The following is a 25154-nucleotide window of genomic DNA, read 5'->3' on the forward strand; positions in this document are numbered from 1 at the left end:
AAGCTTAAAACTAAAAATAAAAGTGAATTTCTGGAAGATTATATGAAGACAATGGACAATTGATATTTAGTGTTGCATTTATTTTCAGCATTTTTCTTCTATTCAAATATATTTTCTATGTTAAGACACATTATTAAAATGCTTTTTTTTAATTTTGCGGAATCTAAAAGATATATTAAGCAAATCTCAAGTGGCAAACAATAAAGCAGATTCCTTTTATTTTTTAAGGAATATTGAACCCAACATATACTCCTACTTAGCAGTCAAGACTAAATATTCCTTTAGACTTCAGCCAATATTGAAGAAACTAAGTGTGACTGATTATTCATACTCTTTCAGAGAGGGTTATGTAATTGATTAGTCTGGAATAATTTTTCCAATACCTGACATTTTCAGCAATGCTCCTTCTTCAGTGACTGCTTTTCTCTACTCTATAAGGATAAATCATTGAATTATATTGGTATCAAACTTGTAGTGTAGATATTATTACAAGTTACCGTCTCATTACCTATAGTTACTTGCAAATGATAAAGTTGTGAGCTTATACCTGTGAAAAGAAAGGTGAAAAATAATGAAGTGATTTAGTAAGTTTGGAGTTAACTAGAATTAGAATAGGAAAAAGGCTTTCTTCCTAGAATATTTGTTGTTAAATTAATTATATGGAAAAAATGGTAATATTTGCATACTAATGTTAACACTTGAGATGTAGTATTTCTTAAAAATGTACCTGTCTTCTATTTACTTGCTTATTAAACATTCTTCAGCATTAAAGTACATTCAATTAGATGAATGTTCTAGAGCTGAAGATAAACTTATCTGTTTGTTTACTTATTTATGTGCCTCACCTTCTATTACTTCAGAATTTCCTGTTTGTCTCTCATTCTCTCTTGCTCTCTCTCTTTCTCTCTCTTTAAACATTTCTACTCCCTTATTTCTATTTTGTTTATGTAATCAACATTATTCTGGAATTTGCCAAAAATAATTTAGCAATTTTCACTCTTCTATACACTTTTCATGGTAGAAAACTATATCACTGTTCTGTGCATAGTCACTCTAAATTCTCTTGATGCATTTAGAGAAAGACATTCAGATTTGGATCTAAAAATATATTACCAAGGTTCCTGCATGTAGATGGCTGAAAGCAGGAGACAGGCTGTCAGTTTTCTATTACACATTGGTAAACATACCATAGACAGGTCAACACATCATGCTTTATATCTAGTACCACAAGTCCAATATTTCAGCAGCAAAAGGCATGATTTGATTAACATCTTCAGTTCACATTACATCAACCTAAAAGTAAAAAAAAAAATGCTCTTGTAAGCTAAAGTTTTCAAAAGAAGTATCAAATCAGTCAACAATATTTCCTTCTCAGTGAAGTTTTCTTTGTAATAGACTTTGTTATAAAACAAACAATTTAATTGAATTTTTATTAACCAGTAGTTTTCCAGTATGTATCAGGCATTGTTAGGTGTTCTGCATACATTATTACCTTAACTATCACACACATGAAAGTTATTATAGTCTCCCTTATACAGATAAGGAAACAGCATCTAAATTAAGTCTGTATAATTAGTATGTCAGGGTTTGAAAATAATTACATCTCTTTTCCAAAGGAGAGCTCCTTTATATTAATTAGAAAAACAAGAAGCATACAGACTACCAGGTACCAGGATAAACAATAATAATTTAAAAATCATGGCCTCTCATTTTACTGATTATAATTTTCCAGGTTTCCCTCTACCAGAAGTTAGCAGATATTTTTTCAGCTCTTTAAGAATTGTAAGTACTTAATTGGACAGTGTTATATATCTCCACCTCCCCAGTGATTTATCCAATTTACCATTTTCTGTTATCTCTATTTTTTTTAAATATGAAATTTATTGTCAAATTGGTTTCCATACAACACCCAGTGCTCATCCTAACAGGTACCCTCCTCAATGCCCATCATCCACTTTCCCCTCCCTCCCACCCCCCATCAACCCTCAGTTTATTCTCAGTATTTAAGAGTCTCTTATGGTTTGCTTCCTTCACTCTCTGTAATTTCCCCCCCCTTCTCCTCCCCCCACCCCCGGTCTTCTGTTGAGTTTCTCAGGATCCACAGAAAAATATGGAATGCTTCATGAATTTGCATGTCATCCTTGCACAGGAGCCATGCTAATCTCTGCATCGTTCCAATTTTAGTATATGTGCTTCCGAAGCAAGCACTGTTCTCTCTAAATGCTATGAATCCTAACTTAAAATAGAGTCATGTTTTATATGCTACAGATAAAAATGCTGTGACTACTGTGGATGATATGATTTTATATGTGGTGCTATCATAATTCAGCTAAATAATCAAAATAAATATGTGTCTACTCATACCCTTTTAGTGTATAAATTAAAGCTTAGAATTGCTTGGTGTGGTGTTCAGAATATATTATGGAATGCATAGTCCTCTAAGATATTTGTTCATTGACTTCATCAAGGAGTTTAAAAATGGGTTATTTCAGGGACTTAGATATTGTCTCTGTGGGTGGATTAAGAAGAGTTTCATGTATAATGGTAAAGCAAAAATGGTAAGTAGTTGCTTTTATCTAGATAAATATATATTTCTCTGATTTCCAGAGAGAAAAATAAATATTGTTAAGAGAAAAAAGGAATTTGGGAACTGAATAATTTGAATAGTTTTATTCATTGATTATATTCTGTATTTAATTACTGATCTCTGTCACTTTTCTTTTTAGAATTAATCAAGGAGACTATGTAATCCCTACCTTTGGATGAAGTGGCTTAGTCATCATTGAGGTTTCTGTTAAAATGTTTTGTTCATATTCAACAAGACATGGAACATTCTTCTATGCATTTTACTTTGGCAGTCTGTAGATCCATAAACATCAGCATAGATCTCTAAACATCAACAGGACTTGTCCAAGGTAAAATTTTAAAGTCTTAATACATTTATTATTACATTTTCTATTCATTTTCAATTAAGTTAGTCATTTTCCCTCATAGTTTTATGCATTCTTTTATTTTTAACATTATTTGAAGTAAAAAAGTAAGCATCCGAGATACCTGTTACTGCTTCATAGGAGGGAAAAGGAATTGGATGGAAGCAGGGACTCACCTATCTTTTATGAAATTATCCCTTCTCTTTTGACTCAGGTGATAACTTGAGTAATGAAAGTTTGTTTTCTAAGGACTACTGGGCAAAGAAAAAGAGATCATAGAATTGTTGACATTCTACATTAAAGATTTCAAACTTGGATCCTTCCCCTGTTCTCATTCCATTTCCCTACTGCTAACTTTTCTCTCCTCATTGCCTTTCATCCAAGGTTAAGTTTAGTGATCTAGCATCTGCTATTATTCTGATGTAAACCTTATCATGCCAGGCTGTACAGGAGAGAATTTTGTTCAATAGCTCTTTGTTAAAATACAGGTAGTCTAAAGAGTAAACTAGTACAAGAAATAAGGCAGTCAAGATTTAGGATGGAGAATGGATGTTGTATGAAAGATTTTCTGTGTGTGTGTGAATGTGTGTGTAAGAATAGCAAGGAGAGAAAGAAGGGAAGGATAAAGAGAGAGATAATTTTAAAAATTTTATAATGATTAATAGTAGGACATAAATAAGGTTTATTAAGCCCTGGCTATGTGCTCAGGGCCATTGAAAGTGGTCATTTATTTATTTATCTATGGTATCAACTATATTACATAATCATTATAACTATTTCCATTTTACACAAAAATGAAGACATATTCAGTAGGTAAATTTATCTGAATGTATATAATTACTAAAACAAAATATATTGAAATTCAGGTCTGACTCTTCAGAGCTTACCAAATTCACCAGGATGGGTTTTAAGCACTTTTTGAATTATCCAAAATGACTCTTGGTTACCTTTTTTAAATTTTATTTTGGAGAAAAAGAGAGAAAACACCAGCGGGGGCAAGGGGCAGAGAGAGATAAGGAATATTTGGTTTAATGTTTGTTTATTTATTTATTTTGAAAGAGAGACAGCTCAAGCAGGAGACGGGCAGAGACAGAAGGAGAGAGAATCCAATCAGGCTTCACATGGTCAGTGCAGAGCCAAAAACGGGGCTCAAACTCTCGAACCATAAGATCATGGCTTGAGCTGACACCAAGAGTTGAACACTTAACCAAATGAGCCACCCAGGTTACCCAGGAGATAGAAAGAGAATCTTAGTCTCCATGCTCAATGTGGAGTCCAATATGGCAATCAATCCCATGATCTTGAGATCATAACCTGATACAATATCAAGAGTCAGACATTCAACTGACTGAGCCACACAGGTGTCCCATTGGTTTCCCTTTTGAGAGAACTACATAGTAATTGTCTTTTAATTTTTCTCTCTCACTTCATGGAATTGGGCATGATTAGTAAAGAAATCTTATTATATCTGCATCTTAAAACATAAGAATGCTTGTTAGTAATAAACACTAAATACAACTTTGCAATCACTGAATGGATAAAAAGGCACTCTCCAGGGGTGAATACTCTTGATTTAAGATAATGTGTCCATATTCTGAAATTTAAGCATAAATAATTTTATTTTTAGAAATGCATCTTACCAACCAGAACATGAAACTAAAAATCAGTAATAAGGGACACCTGGGTAGCTCAGTCAGTTAAGCATCTGACTTCAGCTCAAGTCATAATTTCATAGTTTGTGAGTTCAGGCCCTGAATACAGCTCTGTGCTGACAACTCAGAGCCTGGATCCTGCTTCAGATTCTGTGTCTCCCTCTCTCTCTGCCCCTCCCCTGGCCCAACATTAAAAAAAAAAAAATTAAAAACAATAATAAGAAAAAAAACTCAAACCCAAAACCAGAAGAAGACAGGAAATAATAAAGATCAGAGCAGAAATCAATGCTATCAAAACAAACAAACAAAAAACAAAACAAAACGACAACAACAAAAAACAGTAGAACAGATCAATAAAACCAGAAGCTGGTTCCTTGAAAGAATTAACAAAACTGAAAAGCCAATAGCCAGTTTAATCACAAGGAAAAAGAAAAGAACCCAAATAAGTAAAATCAAGAATGAAATCACAAACAACAAAGCATAAATAAAAATAATAATAAGAGAATATTATGAGCAATAATATGTCAATAAAATGGGCAATATGGAAGAAATGGACAATTTTCTAGAAACATATAAACTACCACAATTGGAACAGGAAAAAATAGAAAATTTGAACAGACCCGTCACAAGTGAAGAAATTGAATTAGTAATCAAAAATCTCCTAAAAAACAAGAGTCTAGGGCCAGATGGCTTTCCAGAGGAATTCTACCAAACACTTAAGGAAGAGTTAACACCTATTCTCTTGAAGCTGTTCCAAAAAATAGAAATGGAAGGAAAACTTCCAAACTCTATGAAGCCAGCATTACCTTGATTCCAAAACAAGACAAAATCCCCACTAAAAAAGAGAACTATAGACCAATTTCCCTGATGAACATGGATGCAAAAATCCTCCACAAGGTAATAGTCAACTGGATCTAATAATACATTAAAAAAATTATTCACCACGACCAAGTGGGATTTAGACCTGAGATGCAGGGCTAGTTCAATATCGACAAAACAACTGATGTGATACATCACATCAATAAAAGAAAGGACAACAACCACAATATCTTCTCAATAGATGCAGAGAAAGCATGTGGCAAAATACAGCATCCTTTTTTGATAAAAAAAAACTCTCAAGAAAAGTCATAAAAGCCATATATGAAAGGCCCAATGTTAATATCATCCTCAATGAGGACAACTAAGAGTTTCCCCCCTAAGGTCAGGAACAAAACAAGGATGACCACTTTCACCACTGTTATTCAACATAGTATTGGAAGTCTTAGCCTCAGCAATCAGACAACACAAAGAAATAAAAGGCATCCAAATCAGCCAGGAGGAGGTGAAACTTTCACTCCTCACAGATGACATGATTCTCTATATGCAAAACTCAAAAGGTTCCACCAAAAAACTTTTAGAACTGATCCATCAATTCAACAAAGTTGCAGTATATAAAATCAATGCACAGAAATCAGTTGCATTCCTATACACCAAGAATGTAGTGACAGAAAAAGAAATCAAGAAATCAATCCCATTTACAATTGCACAAAAAACCATAAATTACCTGTGAATAAATCTAGCCAAAGAGGTGAAAAAGCTATACCCTGAAAACTATAGAAAGCTATGAAAGAAATTGAAGAAGATACAAAAAGAAATCTTCCATGCTCCTGGATTGGAAGAACAAACATTGTTAAAATGTCAATACTACCCAAAGCAATCTACATATTCAATGCAATCCCTATCAAAACAATACCAGCATCCTTCACAGAGCTAGAAAAAACAATCCTAAAATTAGTATGGAACCAGAAAAGACCCTGAGTAGCCAAAGCAATCTTGAAAACGAAAACAAGGCAGGACACATCACAATCCCAGACTTTAAGCTGTAATACAAAGCTGTAATCATTAAGACAATATGGTACTGGCATAAGAACAGACGCTCATATCAATGGAACAGAATAGAGAACCCAGCTATGGACCCACACACGTATGGCCAACTTATCTTTGACAAAGCAGGAAAGAATATCCAATGGAATAAAGACAGTCTCTTCAACAAGTGGTGCTGGGAAAACTGGATAGGAACATGCAGAAAATGAACCTGAAAATGGACCATTTTCTTACACCACACACAAAAACAAAATGAAAAGGGATGAAAGACCTCAGTGTAAAACAGGAAACCATCAAAATCCTCCAGGAGAAAGCAGGCAGAAACCTCTTTGATCTTGGCCGCAGCAACTTCTTACTCAACACGTCTCCAGAGGCAAGGGAAACAAAAGCAAAAATGAACTACTGGGACCTTATCAAAATAAAAAGCTTCTGTACAGCGAAGGAGACAATCAGCAAAACTAAAAGTCAACCGACAGAATGGGAGAAGATATTTGCAAATGACATATGAGATATAGGGTTACTATCCAAAATCTATAAAGAACTTATCAAACTCAGCACCCAAAAACCAAATAATCCAGTGAAGAAATTGGCAAAAGACATGAATAGACACTTCTCCAAAGAGGACATCCAGATGGCCAACCTACACATGAAAAAATGTTTAACATCGTTCATTATCCGGGAAATACAAATGAACACCACAATGAGATACCACCTCAAACCTGTTAGAATGGCTAACATTAACAACTCAGGCAACAACCAGTGTTGGTGAGGGTGTGGAGAAAGAGGATCTCTTTTGCACTGCTGACGGTAATGCAAACTGGTGCAGCCACTCTGGAAAACAGTATGGAGATTCCTCAAAAAAATTAAAAATAGAACTACCATATCCCCCAGCAATTGCACTACTAGGTATTTATCCAAGGGACACAAGGATGCTGTTTCAAAGGGGCATTTGCACCCCAATGTTTATAGCAGCACTATCAGCAATAGCTAAAGTATGGAAAGAGCTCAAATGTCCATCGATGGATGAATAGATAAAGAAGATGTGGTAAATATATACAATGGAGTATAACTCAGCAACCAAAAAGAATGAAATCTTGCCATTTGCAACTACTTGGATGGAACTAGAGGGTCTTATGCTAAGCAAAATTAGTCAGTCAAAGAAAGACAAATATCAAATAACTTCACTCATATGAGGACTTTAAGACACAAAACAGATAAACATAAGGGAAGGGAAACAAAAAGTGTATAAAAACAGGGAGAGGGACAAAAACATAAGAGACTTAAATGTGAAGAATAAGCTGACGGTTACTGGAGGGGTTGTGGAGGGGGTGGAGGATAAATGGGTAAGGGGCATTAGGAATCTACTCCTAAAATCATTGTCACACTATATGCTAACTAACTTAGATGTAAATTTAAAAAATAAATTAAACAAAACAAAACAAAAAAAAAGAACAATTACTGAGAACCTTCTGCACAGAAATTAAACTGAGATTTTAGCACAGATCTGTATTATAACCCAATATGTGGTTGGCCATAAACAAGCTAATTTTGTTATAGCTTTTACTCTGAACATAAATTAAACTTACAGCTCATGATTAATCATTAATAAATAAATAAACAAACTCAAAAACAAAACACATGGAGGCTAAACAACATGTTACTACACAATCCATCGGCCAAGAAAGAAAAAAAAAAGGTAATAGAAAAATACATGGAAACAAATGAAAATGAAAATAACAGTCTAAAGTCTTTGGGATGCAGTGAAAGCAGTTCTTAGAGGAAAATATGTAGCAATATAAGCTTACCTCAATAAACAAGAAAGCTCAAATAAACAATCCAATCTTACACCTAAAGGACCTAGAAAAAGAAAAGTAAATAAAGGGCAAGGTGAATAGAATTTAGGGAATAATAAAGATCACAGAAGAAGTAAAAGGCATAGAGAAAGAAAGAAAAGAAAAAGGAAAAGGAAAAGAAAGAAAGAAAGAAACAAAGAAAGAAAGCAAGCAAGCAAAGAAAGAAAGGCAGAAAGAAAGAAATGAAAAAAGGAAAACAATCAATGAAATATTCAGGAACTTGTTCTTTGAAAATATAAACACAATTTATAAACTCTTAGCTAGACTCACTAAAAACAGAGAGAGAGAGAGAAAGGACTCAAATAAATAAAGTCAGAAATAAAAGAGAAATGGTAAAATAATGGGCAATACAGAAATTTAAAGGATAAGAAAATATTGTGAAAAATAATATGTCAGAAAATTGGACAACCTAGAAGAAACAGATAAATTCTTATAAAATACAGTCTTCCAAAACTGAATCAGGAAGAAATAAAAAGATGAATATACAAATTACTAGTAACAAAATTGAATCAGAATCAAATAACTACCAAAACATAAAATTCCAAGACCAGACAGATTCACAGGTGAATTTTAACAATTAAAATATCTATTTAATATCTACTCTTCTCGAACTATTTCAAAAAATAAAGGAGGAAAGAAAGCTTCCAAATATGTTCAACAAGGCCAGCATTACCCTGATACCAAAACCAGACACCAGAAAAAAAGAGAATAGCTCAATATCCCTAGATGCAAAAATCGTCAATAAAATATTAGCAAACTGAATTCAACAATACAAGAAAATGATTATTCACCACGATGAATTGGATTTCTTTCAGAATAAGAGGATGGTTCAATATTTGCAAATCAATTGATATGATGCAGTGAATCAACAAAATGAAAAATAGAGAATTATATTTTTAAGGTAAATATATATATATATTGATATACATATTTCTTTCTGCTTAAGGTAATCTATGTATAACTTCTTATGCATTCTCTCTACACATATTTCATGTACTTAAATAATAGAAATAATAGAAATTATCTAGTACATGTGTTCACATTTTACTTACAAGACCAAACTAAAATATGAGGAATAAATTCAGTTTTTATAGTAAACTCTTATCATCACACTGTCTCTAGTGCAAGTATCCTTTCCATCTGATTATAGATAACAATTACATAAGTCTAATATGCTAATGGTAGCCATAAAGACAGTTGCTGAAGTAGTTGTATTCTCTAAAGAAATTCTTAACTTTTAGACTTGCTAACAGAGTGATAAAAGTAGTACTCATTTTTATCAATCAGTAGTTTCTATATGCAACCTGTTAGAAAACTTTATGATAGTTACCATAAAAGTTGAATTAGTAACAGACAGTACAACATTAATTTCCACAATTTAATATCTCTCCTTAATTAAATGCCACCAAATAAATGGACATTTTGAAATACACAAAATTCAGATTAAGTTGGCAAATTTTCAGAAACTGCTCTATGAATTCAGTGTTAGACCCAGCTTTCTGTGTAACTTTCTTTACAAAAATAAGACACCAGGGAATTATAAAATATAAAGACATTTTTTCAAATGCCCTTTAAATAGGCAGATATATTTAAATATATGCACCACAATATTGATAATTGATGATTGATGTTATATGAATAGAAACTCTCTAGAGAACAAAATAGGAATAGTAAACTTTGAATGTTTTTTAATTGACTCTAAAAATATTCTACTCATGTCAATTATGAACAGGATAAAACTGACTAATTCCCATATGCTTATTTACAAAGTTAATACTATAATACCAATTAGGTATCATCAAATTCATTTGCACAAATGTTCATGCAATTCTTAGGGAATAAAAATGTTTTTTAGACTAATGCCTCATTATGTCACCTAAGGCATAAGGGGCAATTATTCTGCAATGTACATTTTTTTAAAAATTACCTATCAGTTAGCATATTCCTCCTGGCTAAAACTGTCTTTTGTGCCACAAAATAGCAGTAGATTAATTATAGCTTTAAGAATTGATCACCCCAATAGTTGTGGGTGTTGTCACTCACCATGTGCTCTCTCCTCTGATCCATCACACTCAGACTATAACCAACGCTAAGAAAACAAGTGTCAAATTTTTAAAATGTTTTTATTTTCAGAATATACTACTTGTTTTATTTTGTGAAACTCTTCACTGATTACTTTTTAAGATTAAATTTTCAGTTTTACCTTAACTTTCAAGGACAGCTATGCCCTCATACACAGATAACCATTTTTTAAAATAAATTTATTTATTTATTTATTTATTTAGAGAGAAGGCAGAGAGAGAGGAGAGAGGGAGAGAGAGAGAGAGAGAGAGAGAGAGAGAGAGAGAGAGAATCACAAACAGGCTCCACACTGTCAGTGCACATAGCCCAATGTGGGTCACAAACTCAGGAACCACGAGATCATGACTTGAGCCAAAATCAAGACTCAGATGCTTAACCAACTGAGTCACTCACACGCCCCTGGATAACCATCTCTTACAACCTTTCCCTCAATTCTAACATAGCGTACTTTTACATTAATTCTCATTCCTCTTTTCCATACCCACAAACATGCAGTCTACCATAACTGAGAACTCTCCAGAAGCTCCAAACATCTCTTAAGAGATTAAAAGCTTCCCAGGCTGTCTTTCATTAATGTTTTTGTGAAACTAAAACATGGAAAAAATTCAAAAAAAATTATGAATGAATATATTGCACAAGTTAAGAATACAAACTCTGGAATCAGACCTAGATTCCAATATATTGTGTCTATCTTATAAATTTAGGCAAGTTACTTATTAATTATCCTTTAGTCTCCCTTATAAAATGAAGCCATAATATTTACTTAATATAATTGCTATGAGGAATTAATTGAGTGATATGTATAAAGCACTTAGCATGGTTTTTGGCACATAATCAGTGCTTAATAAATCTTAATTTAGAGAAGACAACTTAATGTGCAGTGTAAAGATGCTTATGATTCTAATAAAAATATTTGAAGAACTTTATCAACATACTTGTTTAACATTTGAGAGGCTCACAGAAAGTAACAAGATTGTGATATCTTAAAAAAAAACTACTTAAGGGGCACCTGGGTGGCTCAGTCAGTTCAATGTCTGACTTTGGCCTAGGTCATGATCTCATGGTTCACAAGTTTGAGTGCCATGTTGGGCCCTGTGCTGTTCAGACACTGGAGCCTGCTTCAAATTCTATGCCTCCCTCTCTCTATACCCCTCCCCTGCTCATGCTCTGTCTCTCTCTCTGCCTCTCAAAAATAAATAAAAACATTTAGAATAATTTTAAATAAATAGATAAACTATTTTAAACATTTTTACATTGAATAAAACTTCTTAATGGAATTTTTATCTTGTTTGTTATCATTGATAATTATGAGAAAATTTTTATGTTTTTCAAAGTAGAACATTTGAGTAGTTTCAGTAATATGCAAACAAGTTGAGGAAACTAAATGCATATAATGTAGAATGTTAACTTTGAAATAAAAATTCAAATGCACATATGTATATAGAGTGGTTAAGGGCTGAGTGGATGAGCTAGCAATGGGTAACTAATCAGGAAAAGATTTTTAAATATAGCAATGCAGGGTAAAGATGTAGATACATACATAGATAAATGTTATGACTATAATGTACCAGTAATAAATGTAATTTAGAAAGTTTGAACAAATAAAAGATGTCACAAGTTCATCAAAAATAATTTATCATATAATATTCAAGAAAAAAGGACAATAAATACCTTGGATTTCTCCACCCAGACCATCATTAAACTTAGTGCATTACTCATTGTCTGACATCTTACTATTCATATGCTGGGTAAAAAAGATACATATTGCCTATGAAAATAAAAAGTGCACTAGGGATGATGTTTTATTAAAAACTACTATGTATAATTAATTATTTCTGTATTGTAAAGAAAACAAACACAACTGAATTAAAATTGAATTTCTATACTTCAGATAAGTAATTTTCACCATGAAAGACAATTTCTGAAGAGATGACAGCATGATTAAGAAAAAAAGTTTATGAAAAACACACCTAAGAATGCAATTCATTTATTTTAACTTTTTTTTTTTTTTTAGAAGTGTCAACATTTATTGTTACTGATTATAATAGATTTGGATTTCTTTCATCTTTACTATTGCTGGGTATTGTTTTAATAGTTGAATTATTTCTCTATCTAAGGTTATACTTTACTTTCTGTTTTATATAACATAATTAATAACATGGACCCTGAAGTCAGACCTCCCAGATCGAATTACAAGTTAGTCACTTATAACTTTGTTAATGTAATCAACTCATTTAACTTTTCTTCAGTGTTTCTATGCATTGAATGGGAATAACAGTACTATATCTGCCTCACAAAGTAAGTCCTATGAAATAGTTAACTATTGTTTTAATTATTACATAGGTTATTCTGTAACCATATAAGTAGTGAAATTGCTTGGCATTCATCGACTTAAAAACTGTCTATGCTAATCACTAGTTCTTGTACGGTGATTTTGCTATCCTTAAATTATTTTGATTCACATCTTAAAATTTTCAACAGTATCTCATGCATCGTATATCTAAATTTTTTCATGTTTGAAAATTTTTGCCTGTTGCAGTTATGCTTAAATAACCGGATAGAATATCCTTTGGATATCTTGGTATATTTTCAACTTGGAACTCTATAAATATTATTTTCTGATATTGAATACTGCTATGAAAATTTTAGGAACAGCTCATTTTTACCTTTTGTATTTAATTTCTTTAGTTTGTTTTGATCGCATAAACAAAAGTATTCTCTTGCCTTAATATTCAACAACTTAATTCAGGTTTGTCTTAGATTTGAACATTATAAAAATGAGAAAATTTCTGAAACTGTTGTCACTGTATCTGCACATTTTGTTTTCATTGGATAAAACATCTGAACAGACCATTTTGGGGAAAAACAATACAAATGTTAAATAAACACAAAATTTTACTCAATCTTACCAATAATCAGGGATGCAAATTAAAATGAAGTGAGCTTAACTAAATATTGAAATTGTTATAATGCTTGTTGCAGTTTTAAGAGATTTATTTTTTTTCTTCCTTACCTGAAGTCTAAGCAAGAAATCAAATAATAGATTTCAAGTATTCAGCTACACCACTGCTAAAGGCTTAAATGAAAGCCATGGCTTGAGCATGCAGGCAAATGGGCTTAGCAACACACTAAATTTGATAATCGTGCCCATCTAGTCAGAGGCAGCACTGATCAAAGACAGGCCACATGCAAAGGGTCAGAGCCTGTTCTACCACATTTTTTATATAATATTGAAAGATCAGAATTTACCTTCTCTGCAAACACACGGATCTGACAAGAGGAGAAATCACTGGGCATGGTCACTGGCTTCTCCAGCATTCAGGTTCTCCAGTGAAAATGATAGTTAATGTAACTGAAATACCTTCACATGGAAAAATAAGAGGTCTGAGAAAAGTGTGACTTCACTAAAACTGTCAAATACCAGTGAAGGTATGGTGAACAAGGGGCTCTCAAAAACCATATATGAGAGATCTCTGTATATAACCAATTTGGAAATATTTAGTGAAGTTAAATATTTTCATACCTGAAAATCAGAAGCTCTGTGTCTTTCTATCTCTTTATTGTGGGAAGAGAGGTCATCAAGATGACATGACTGCCGGTTGGATCATGGGGACTCTTGGTGGAAAAAATTGTTACTTGTTTTGGGAATCATCTTAATCTGGGCTTTTCCTCGCATGTGCTTGTATTGTTGCTGTGGCATCTGCCTCCAGTGCAGTCAGCTAGCCACCAAATGAATAACCTCCATGCTAATAACACCTCTTGATGACTTCTCAGGGCATTTTACAGATAGGGGACATGTAAGATTGTAACAGCAGTCAAGAGAGGTAAAGTGTCAGGGAGGTCATTGAGAGTATGTGATTGCCAATTGACCCAGAAGCTGGACAGAAATGTACCTAAGCAGAGATACCTTAACTGCTGCCCTGTCCTAGGAATGCACGTTCTATCCACAGTTCCCATAGCCAGAGTCACTTCAAGTAGGCAACCTTGAGAGAGTAATATACTGGTGAAACCAACTGAACTCTATGTGATTGAACCTCTGTAAGTCCTCTATGTAAAATTTTGAGATTCTGGTGGGTGGGTGCAGAGATCTACTCATCTTGTGTCCTCCAAAGACAAATCTTGTATGTGCATTAATCTACTTATTAAACCTGTCATCTACATTTTACAAAGTACAACATCCATTCGTAATAAAAACCCTCAACAAAGTAAGGATACAGGGAAAATATGTTAACGTCATATATACGAAAATCTTATAGCTAATATCCTTAGTGGAGAAAAATTGAGAGCTTTTTCTGGAACAAGATAGGGCTGTCCACTCTCACCATTGTTATTTAACATAGTACTAGAAGTCCTAGCTACAGGAATCAGAAAACAAAAAGAAATAAAAGGTCTCCAAATTAGCAATGAAGGAGTAAAACTTCTGCTACTTGTATATGACATGATACTCTATATAGAAAACCCAAAAGACTCCACCAAAAATTTTCTAGAACTGATACATGAATTTGGTAAAATCAAAAGATAAAAAATCAGTGTATAGAAATCTGTTGCATTTCTATACACTAATAATAATGTAGAAGAAAGATAAATTAAAGAATCAATCCCATTTACAATTGCACCAAAATCCATAAGATACCTAGGAATAAACCTAACCAAAGAGGTGAAAGACTTGTATTGTGGACACTAAAACACTGATGAAAGAGACTGAAGAAGACGCAAAGAAATGGAAAGACATTCCAATCTCATGGATTGGAAGAACCAGTATTGTTAAAATGTCTATACTATAATACAATCCCTATCAAAATGCCAACAGCATTTTTTTAGAGCTAGAACAAACAACCATAATTTTTTTATGAAACCACAAAAGACCCCAGAGAACAAAAGCAACCTTGAAAAAGAAGAGCAAACCTGGAGGAATCACAATTCCAAACTTCAAGTTATATTACAAAGCTGTACTAATCAAAATAGCATAGTACTGGCACACACACACACACACACACACGCACACACACACACACACACACACACACACACACATGACACACCAATAGAACATAATAGAAAACTCAGAAATGAACCCAAGATTATATTGTCAATTAATTTTTGACAAAGGAGGAAAGAATATCCAATGAGAAAAAGACCAACGAATGGTGTTGGCAAAACTGGACAGCTACATACAAAAGAATGAAACTGAACCACTTTCTTACACCATATAAAAAATAAACTCAAAATTGATTAAATACTCAAATATGAGTCTACAACCATAAAAATCCTACAAGAGAGCAGTATTTTCTATGACATCAGTTGTAGCAACATTTTTCTAGACATGTTTCCTAAAGCAAGGGAAACAAAAGCAAAAATAAACTGTTAGAATACATCAAGATAAAAAGCTTCTACACAGCAAATGAAACTATCAACAAAACTAAAAGACAACCTACTAAATGGAAGAAGATATTTGTTAATAACATATTTGATAAAGGGTTAGTATCCAAAATATATAAAGAATTTCTACAATTCAACATCAAAAAACAAAACAAAACAAAACCTGAAAATCCAATTACAAAATGGGCAGAAGACATGACTCCAAAGACATATAGATGGCCAACAGACATATGCAAATAGGCTCAACATCACTTAGCATCAGGAAAATGTAAATCAAAACTATAATGAGGTATCACCTCATACCTGTCAGAATTGCTAAAATCAAAAACACAAGAAACAACATGTGCTCGTGAGGATGTGAAGAAAAACTAACCCTCATGCACCATGGATGGGAATGCATACTGGTGCAGCTTCTTTGAAAAACACTATGGAGGTTCCTCAAAAAGTTAAAAATCGAACTACTATATGACCCAGTAGTTCCATTACTGGGTGTTTACCCAAGGAATTAAAAAAAAGTAATTTGAAAATATTTGTGCATCCCTATGTTTATTATAACACTTTTTAAATAGCTAAATTATGGTAGCATCTGAAGTGTCCATTGATAGATGAATGGGAAAAAAAAGGTGATATATATATATACGTATATATATATACGGGGAAAATGAGGTATAAGTATAAATATATGTACCTCATTTTTCCCCATTCATCTATCAATGGACACTTCAGATGTTACCATAATATATGGACATATGTTCATATATATATATATATATATATATATAATTAGTTTTATAGTTGTTTTTGTTTTCTTCCCTTGCTTACTTATCTCACAATAAGTTGGCTTTCTTTAATAGTACACTTGGAATACTTTCTCTTTATTTTTTGCATGTCTATTACTGTATTTGATTCATGGTTACCATTAGATTTATATATAACATCTTATGTATATAGCAGTTCTAGGGACACCTGGGTAGCTCAGTTGTTTAGGCAGCCAACTTGGGCTCAGGTCATGATCTCACGGTCCATGGGTTTGAACCCTGTGTCGGGCTCTATGCTGACTGCTCAGAGCCTGAAGCCTGCTTCAGATTCTGTGTCTCCCTCTCTCTCTGCCCCTCCCCTTCTTGCTCTCTCTCTCTCTCTCTCTCAAAAATAAATAAACGTTAAAAAAATTATGTATGTAGCAGTTCTACATGAAGCTGATGATCACTTCCATTCTTTCCTCACCCCACAATTCCTCTTTCCACACCCCACAATTTAGTTATATAGTTCATACTTCACATCGTTCAGTTTTTGGAATTCTTTGACTGATTTTTATAATATACATAATTTTACTCCTTTTGTGCTTCATAATTTTCTCACTCATTATGGTCATTCCTTTCTGCTCAAAGAGTCTCCTTTAACATGTATTGTAGGGTTGGTATATTAATCATAAATCTTTTAACTTTTGTTTGTCTGGGAAACTGTTTATCTCCACTTCTATTATGAAATACAGACTTTTTGAATTGAGTATTCTAAACTACAGATTTTTTTTTTCTTTCAGAACTTTGAATATATCATGCCACAAACTTCTGATGTGCAAAGTTTCTGCTGAGAAATCAATTGGCAGCCTGCTGGGGTTTCCCTGTGTGAAACTGTTTTCTTTTTCCCCTTTTAAAATTCTCTCTTTATCACTACTTTTCACCATTTTTATTACTATGTGTCTTGGTGTGGGCTTCTTTGGGTTGATTTTCTTGAGGGCACTCTCTACCTCCTGGACCTATTATTTCTCAAATAAATTTTCTGCTCCCTTTTCTCTCTTTTCTTCTTCTGGGATCTCTATAATGCTAATGTTACTGCACTTTATATTATTGCTGAGTTCCCTAAGTACTCTCATTTTGCATATATATTTTTTTCCTTCATCTGCTCAGCTTGCTTACTTTCCATTATTCTGTCCTCCAGGTCACTCATGTATTCTTTGCTGACTCTAGTCTGCTATTTTTCCATATTTTTAAAATCTAATTAATTATGTTCTTCATCTCCATTTTTTTCTCTTTGTTAAGGGTCTCATTGATGTCTTCCACTCGTTTCTCAAGTTCTGTGAGTACTTTAATGATTATTACTTTAAATTCTCTATCAGGAGTATCACTTACCTCCATTTTTCTTACATCTCTTGCTGTGAGTTTGTCTTGTTCATTCATTTGGGACATATTTCTCTGTGTCCTCATCTTGTCTAACTCTCTGTGTCTGTTTCTACATGTTGGGAGAGTCAGCTATGTCTATTGCTCTTGAAAGTAGTGGTCTTATGAAGAAGAGGTCCTGTATTGCACTGTAGTGGAGTGTCCCCTATTTATCAGAAGCTGCTACATCAAGGGTGTCTCCTCTATGTGTTGCCTTTCCCTGATGTTATTGTTGAGCTGCTATTTTCCTTCAGTTGAATCATCTGAAGTGGGTCTCTTTGCCTGATGGGGCTGTGTTTGATCATATGGTGATAGTGAACCAGTCTGAGGCTGCCTTGGGCTTGAGTTGAGTCAGACCAGTCATTTGCCAGAGATGAAATTGTACCAAACTGCAGGGTGTTTCCTCCATGTTTTCCCCTAAGAAGATTTTGTAGGTGGCCAGGGTCTGTAATCTGACCAGCTATATGCCCCTGCATACTGCTGGGGTCACGATATGACTTCTGTATGTGGTTATCTTTCCCTTTTCCTGGGGCAGAAATCACTATGAAGTGGTGTTGGCCCCTGTTGGAGCTGCTTGCACACTGCCAGGCTTGTGGCTGTGGTTGGAATGGACTCTGTCTGAGAGTGTATTGGAGGCGGCAGATCCTCAACATGCACAGGAGGGGGATGTTTTAGCAAGGTTAGTGCACTGGACCTCTGCAAGAGGGGATCTGCCACTCTTGCAAGTAAGACCAAGTCCAGATGGGTTGGAAGGTGTATATATGAAAAATATGTGGGTCAGGAGACATGGTGTTAGCAATATTTGCACTTGTCTTCTTGGCAGGGGAACCCACAGCACTGGGACCGAGGCGGGTCTGACTTGAGGGGGCAGATCTGCCATAGTACATGGAACAGGGGGGATGTATAAGCAAGTCAGATAGCAAACATGAGTGCTGCACTGGTTTCCACAGGTTCCCATGTGTTTATGCTGGAGCAGGGGAAGGAAATGACACTTTCCAACTCCCTTGTTTCTGGAGGAGTCTCCCAAGGATTTCTGTCTTTCCAGCTCATGCTCTGAGATTAGTATAACTCTCCCTCATGTGTATGCCTTAGACATTTTTCAAACTGTGGCTTCTATTGTTGTATCTCTGAGGGCTATTTGTTGTTGTGTCTTTTTAAGAGCAGGGACTCAGTTTCCTATGTCCCCACCAGCTATCCCAGAGCAGATCCTGATGATTTGTAAAGTTTCAGATTTTAAGTCCTGCTGGTTGTTAGAACTCATGAAATCAGCTCCCCTTGGTTTTCAAAGCCAAATGTTATGGTAATTTGTGTTTCCACATGTAGGCTCACTGGTATGAAAGTCTGTTTCTCTCCCTTTCCTGCATTTGTGGATACCTCCCTCCCACAGACAGACTACGGTTTGGTTTAGCTCCCCACCATGTTTCTATCCTTTCCTTCCTTCTTTAATGTGGCCTCTTCTCTATATTTAGTCGTAGGGTTTGTTCTGCCAGGCTTTGGGTCATTTTCTGGGTTACCTACACTGGATTACCTATCTAGTTGTATCCATAGAAGGAGGTGAGCTTAGGGTGATCCTACTCTTCCATTTTCCCAGTAATTTGTTCACAAGACTTAACTCTATTAAGTAACAAACATATGGAAACATGATTCACACAGGTAGATTGGAAGATAATGCATCTGATTTTATTTTAATCCAAATATTAACTGAGTCTATAGGGACTATCTTTTGAATCACAATTTTTAAAAATCACTTATATATCTGTTATGAAAAATAAAAGTAGGGGCACCTGGATGGCTCAGTCTGTTGAGCTTCCGACTTTGGCTCAGGTCATGATCTCACAGTGCAAGGGTTTGAGCCCCATATTGGGCTTTGCACTGACAGTGTGGAGCCTGCTTTGGACTCTGTCTCCCTCTCTCTGCCCCTCATCTGCTTGTGCTCTCTCTTTTTCTCAAAAATAAACATTAAAAAATAAATAAAAATAATGATTACTATTAATTAATTATAATATTCCTTATCATTTATTTATAAACCATAACCATGCAAAGACCTTTTTTTTTGTCAAGATATGCCAAAAGAATTTATTTTTGCATAATTAATTTATTGCAATGCTCTATATACATTAATATAATACTAAACTTTTGATAATTTGCTGAGGACTAAGATATCATATTAAATAAAACATATTCTAAATAAAATAATTTTTAAAACACTATGGGATTTTTAAAGGATATATTTGTTTCAGTATATGCCATCAAACAGAAAAAAGTTTCCTTGTATAATTTGATTATAATTAGGGCAAAATAATTGGTACATACTATTATCAGAATATGACATTATAATATATAGAAGGGTAAAATTAAAATGAACTGTAATAATAAATAAAGGCTTTATGGCAGAGTTGATGTGTGCTGAGTCTTGAAATAGATGTGGATTTGAAATGGTAGAGATGAGAGGAGGAAGCAATGTGAGACTGAGCTTTTGAGCACAGCATGCTGGCAAGTGAAAAAGATGGCCTCTCTATGATTCTAGAGAATAAATGTTAATAATGAATATTGTAAAAGTGATTTTTTATACCCATAATAATTATGACCTCATAAAAGTGACATAAATTGATTATTAATGACAAATTATAGAAGCAACATTAGTAGTAGCTGTTTTACTTGTAAGGCAATTATCAACGGTGATTAAGGTTTAAGTAATTAAACCAAAGCTAAATTTCATTGATTTAACTAATACCAATGAACAACTGCTAATTTATCCTCAAACATACTTTATTGAATGTCTATCATGGACCAGTGGAGTGGACCTAAATTAGCCTACTTGAAGTACAAAAATGAGTAAGGCATATTATTCAGGTTTAAACATAACTATTATTCTGTTACTCTATTAAGAAAGGCACTTATACCTTCCCCATTGAGGTGAGGCCTCATTTCATCTGGTAACAAACACCAGTCAGCACTCCTCTGTCTGTCTGCCTAGTGGCTTCTGTCTGTGAGCTTGCCTGCATCTACCTGGCATTCATCCTGCATGACAAGGAGGTGCTGGTCTCAGAGAATAAGATCAATGCCCTTATTAAAACAGCGGGTATACTTCCATCTGCAACAATGTGGATGGAACTGGAGGGTATTAGGTTAAGTGAAATAAGCCAGTCGGAGAAAGACAGATATCATATGTTTTCAATCATATGTGGAACTTGAGAAGCTAACAGAAGACATGAGGGAAGGAAAGGGGAAAAAATAGTTTCAAACAGAGAGGGAGGAAAACCATAAAAGACTCTTAAATACAGAGAATTAACTGAGGGTTGATGGCCGGGCTGGGGGAGAGGGCAAAATGGATGATGGACATTGAGGAGGGCACTTGTTGGGATGAGCCCTGGGTGTTGTATGTAAGTAATGAATCACAGGAATATACCCCCAAAACCAAGAGCACTCTGTATACACTGTATGTTAGCTAACTTGACAATAAATTATATTAAACAAAACAAAACAAAACAGCACATGTAAATGTTGAAACTTTCTGACTGGGTGTGTTTGCAAAGGCTTAGGCCAATGCCAATGTAGGGAGCCTCATCTGCAATGTAGGGGCAAGTGGACCCACCCCAGCAGTGGGTGCTGCACCAGCAGGAGTTTCTGCACCCTCCATCACTGCTGTTGCAACTGAGAATAAAGTAAAAGCAAAGAAAAAAGAATTCAAGGAGTCTGATAATGACATGGGCTTTGGTCTTTTTGAGTAAACCTCTTCTGTAACCTGTTCAACAAAAAGCTTAACACTTTTTTAAAAAAAGAAAGAAAAGAAAGGCACTTATATAAATATGTATATTATTAAAAAATGTAATGCTTTCAGAGACTGATAAAGGGGCTGAGTCAGGGGGAAAAGGATATTTGCATGGTCCCAAGTGTCTCCCAACAGATTGCTAATTAGTTGCAAGAGTAAATAAAATAATAGAAATACAGTAGAGAAACTAGAATCTTTTTTATGTGAGTGATCAAAGTTAATATAGGCATATCATGAGCCCCCAGCCACGGCACCTGTAAAAGGACACAATAACATCACTATGTAGCGTTACTCTCTAGAGTATTATACCTATGTTAGAGCAGAAATATAGACAGGTTGAATAAATGGCCCAAGAATACATAGGTAGAAAGTAGAACTAAAGTTAACACTCAAGTGAGTATCTCCAAATCTCTGTTCTTAACTACCATTGGCATGCAAAAGAATAAAACTTGTTTTTATTTAAAATGTATAGCATTGTTTTGCCTCATTTGTGTGTGTGTGTGTGTGTGTGTGTGTGTGTGTGTGTGTGTTACTATACAATGCTATACTGGTTTCAGGTGTACAACATAGTGATTTAACAACTTTATATGTTACAAAATGCTCACCATGAAAAGTTTAATTACCCTCTGTCATGCAACCGTATTACATTATTATGGACTATATTCACTATGCTGCACTTTTCATCCTTGTGATTTATTTGTAGCAGAAAGTTTTGTACTTCTTAATCCCCTTCACCAATTTTTCCCATCCCTCCACCCTTCTCCCTTTTGGCAACATCAGTTTGTTCTCTGCATTTATGAGTTGTTTCTGTTTTGTTTTTTTTCATTTGTTTGTTTATAGAGTTCACATATAAGTTACATTATATGGAATTTGTCTTGCTCTGTCTGATTTGTTTCATTTAGCATAATGTCCAGAATAATTAAAAACTTATATAACTCAACACTCCCTCCAAAAAAACCCTAAATAATCTTATTAAAAATGGGTAGAGGACCTGAATAGACATTTTTCCAAAGAAAACATATAGATGGTTAATAGACACATGAAAGGATATTTAACATCACTAACTATCAGGGAAAGCAAATTACAATATTGGCATATCACCTCACACCTACCAGAATGGCTACAATAAAAAGCACAAGTGGTGAAGATGTGAAGAAAAGGGAACCCTCATGAACTGTTGTTGGGAATGTAAATTGGTACAACTACTATGAAAATCATTATGAAGTTTCTTCTAAAATTAAAAATAGAACTACCATACAATCCAGTAATTCCACTGCAGGATACTCATCCAAAGAAAAAGAAAACACGAATTCAAAAAGATGCATACACCCCTATGTTTACTGTAGCATTATTTACAACAGTCAAGATATGGAAGCAAATTTAGGGCCCCAGTATTCCTGACCTGTCATACGTGGGTTTATGTACAAGAAGTAAATCTGTATCCTTTGGCTGCACGTGTCTGGAATTTAACCTCTACAACATGGCCACCAGCATTTCTCATTGCTCCCTCCCTAACAAATTCCATGCTGCACAGATTAAATTCCAAGCTGGTATATGATAACTTTTATCATATGCTTTTCTAGGTACCTTACTTTTCATCCTCATTAATTGTAGTGCTGGAAGAAGGCAATATTAAAATTTAATTTTGTCTTAATTATATACTAATTGTGTTTTCCCTTCTTAGTTAAATACTAAGGACCTGATTTTAGCACTATCTTTATAATTATAAACTAATAGTTTAGCCAAACCAAAATACCTGAATAATGTTTCTAAGAAGTCTATGAACTCAGTTAATTATTTTTTCATATTCCCCATTTCCAATTTCTAATACCAGCCTGTTATCATCTGATCCACTATTCTTTATATGAATGAATATCTATCGTATTCATTCATCCATTTATCTAACATGGACTATAGGTTTTATGATCCTTTACTCTTCCCACTAAATCATCCCTGAAATTTTACCAAGTATCAACTTATGTGAGCTATACCTATAGACTACATAAACTTTTCTTTATCCTAAGGACCATTGCCCAATTTAAATCACTGTCTTCTGTATCCATATTTTATATTATGGCTAGAATGCAGTGTATAATTGGAAGAAAAGAGTTTATAGTTATTTCTGAATGTCACTTTTCCTCTAGCTTCAGCAGCCCTTGAATATAGGACCCTTGGTCAATCTTCTTCACAACAAAAATTCAAGGAATTTATAGGAGTATATATTTAATGGCTTCAAGACAAATGAACATCTGTTCCCCGTGCACCATAATTTACTATTGGTTTTTCATTAATCACATAGTCAGCAGCCAGAATTGAGGACATGCAGTTACTCTAGACAATTGGAGCTAATTAATTATAAAATTACAAGATTTAAAAGTTTAGGCAATTTTAAAGATGATGGTTTCCCTAACTCAGATGGTCTTTATTTACTTATGGTCATTTTTTATCATTATATTGCAAGTACAGAGTGACTAGGACATCAGCTCCCGCTGGGCTGTTGCCATGAAATCTGTATTGTTGTCTATCTTGCATTCTTTGTTAAAGATAAGTAATCTTGGTAATAAGGGGAGTCTCTTCTGCTTATGAATTTAATTAACAAATTGACAAAAGACCACTGTTGGTAGTCAACCAGAGAGGGTGATACACTAACATTTAAATTTGATTTAATTGTATTTTCTCCCTAATATCTTCCTAATGTTATCAGGATAAACTCTAAACATTCCAAAATATTGCCTGTAAGAATATTCATGATTTGGTCTATGCCCATTACTCCAAATTCACCTCTTGTGTCAATAACATATTGGTTTAAATTCATAAATTCTTCCCTTACAGAAAATATTTTTATAGGAATCCATGTCTCCTCTGAAGTGTAATATCACTTCATAACACTAGGATGATGTAACTTTCTGTGTATGTGTGCGTATGTGTGTGTATTATCATAATTGTTTTATCCTTTAATGTGTTATAAGATCTTTAGCAAAATAAAGGTTCATTCTTTATACATTATGGCATACCTACCTTGCACAGAATAGAAGTAAATTAAGAAGTATAAAGTAAGGAAAATATCATATAAGTGAAAAAATATACAGTATTTTAAGTTCACTGTAAATTATTTATATTAATTACTACACTATTCAATAGGTAGAATGCTAAGGATAGCAGAATCAAATAAGTAAGTTGTAAAAAAATTAATACAGAAATTCCACATAAGAAAAAATTGAAAGAGAAGCAAGTCCAGACTCAGTGGAGTTTTTCTAAGTACAAGTTTAGTTGTCAAAATGAGATATAGACTTAATGCATTTAGTTTCCTATACTGTTACTTCACCAAATCCCATAATTGCAAGAGTAAAACCAAAAGAAATTGAGAAAATGAAATATTTTTTTCTGTCTGAACTGTGTAGAAGAGATTTAAGGTGCACTATTCAGCTTTTACTTCTGCTTCAGTGCAATCACTCAGGCCAGACTTA

The 25154-nt window shown here is 33.9% G+C and overlaps 1 non-coding gene across 1 annotated transcript; it reads right to left on the minus strand.

Annotated features, from left to right (window-relative positions):
- Positions 1 to 2104: 2104 nt before the first annotated feature.
- LOC132662704 (U6 spliceosomal RNA) lies at positions 2105 to 2208 on the minus strand. The gene has a single exon (XR_009602704.1). It is a non-coding gene; the product is annotated as a U6 spliceosomal RNA (small nuclear RNA).
- Positions 2209 to 25154: the final 22946 nt, after the last annotated feature.

The sequence above is a fragment of the Panthera onca genome, chromosome D1 (assembly GCF_046562875.1).
Source record: "Panthera onca isolate mPanOnc1 chromosome D1, mPanOnc1 haplotype 2, whole genome shotgun sequence".
NCBI classification, from domain to species: domain Eukaryota; kingdom Metazoa; phylum Chordata; class Mammalia; order Carnivora; family Felidae; genus Panthera; species Panthera onca.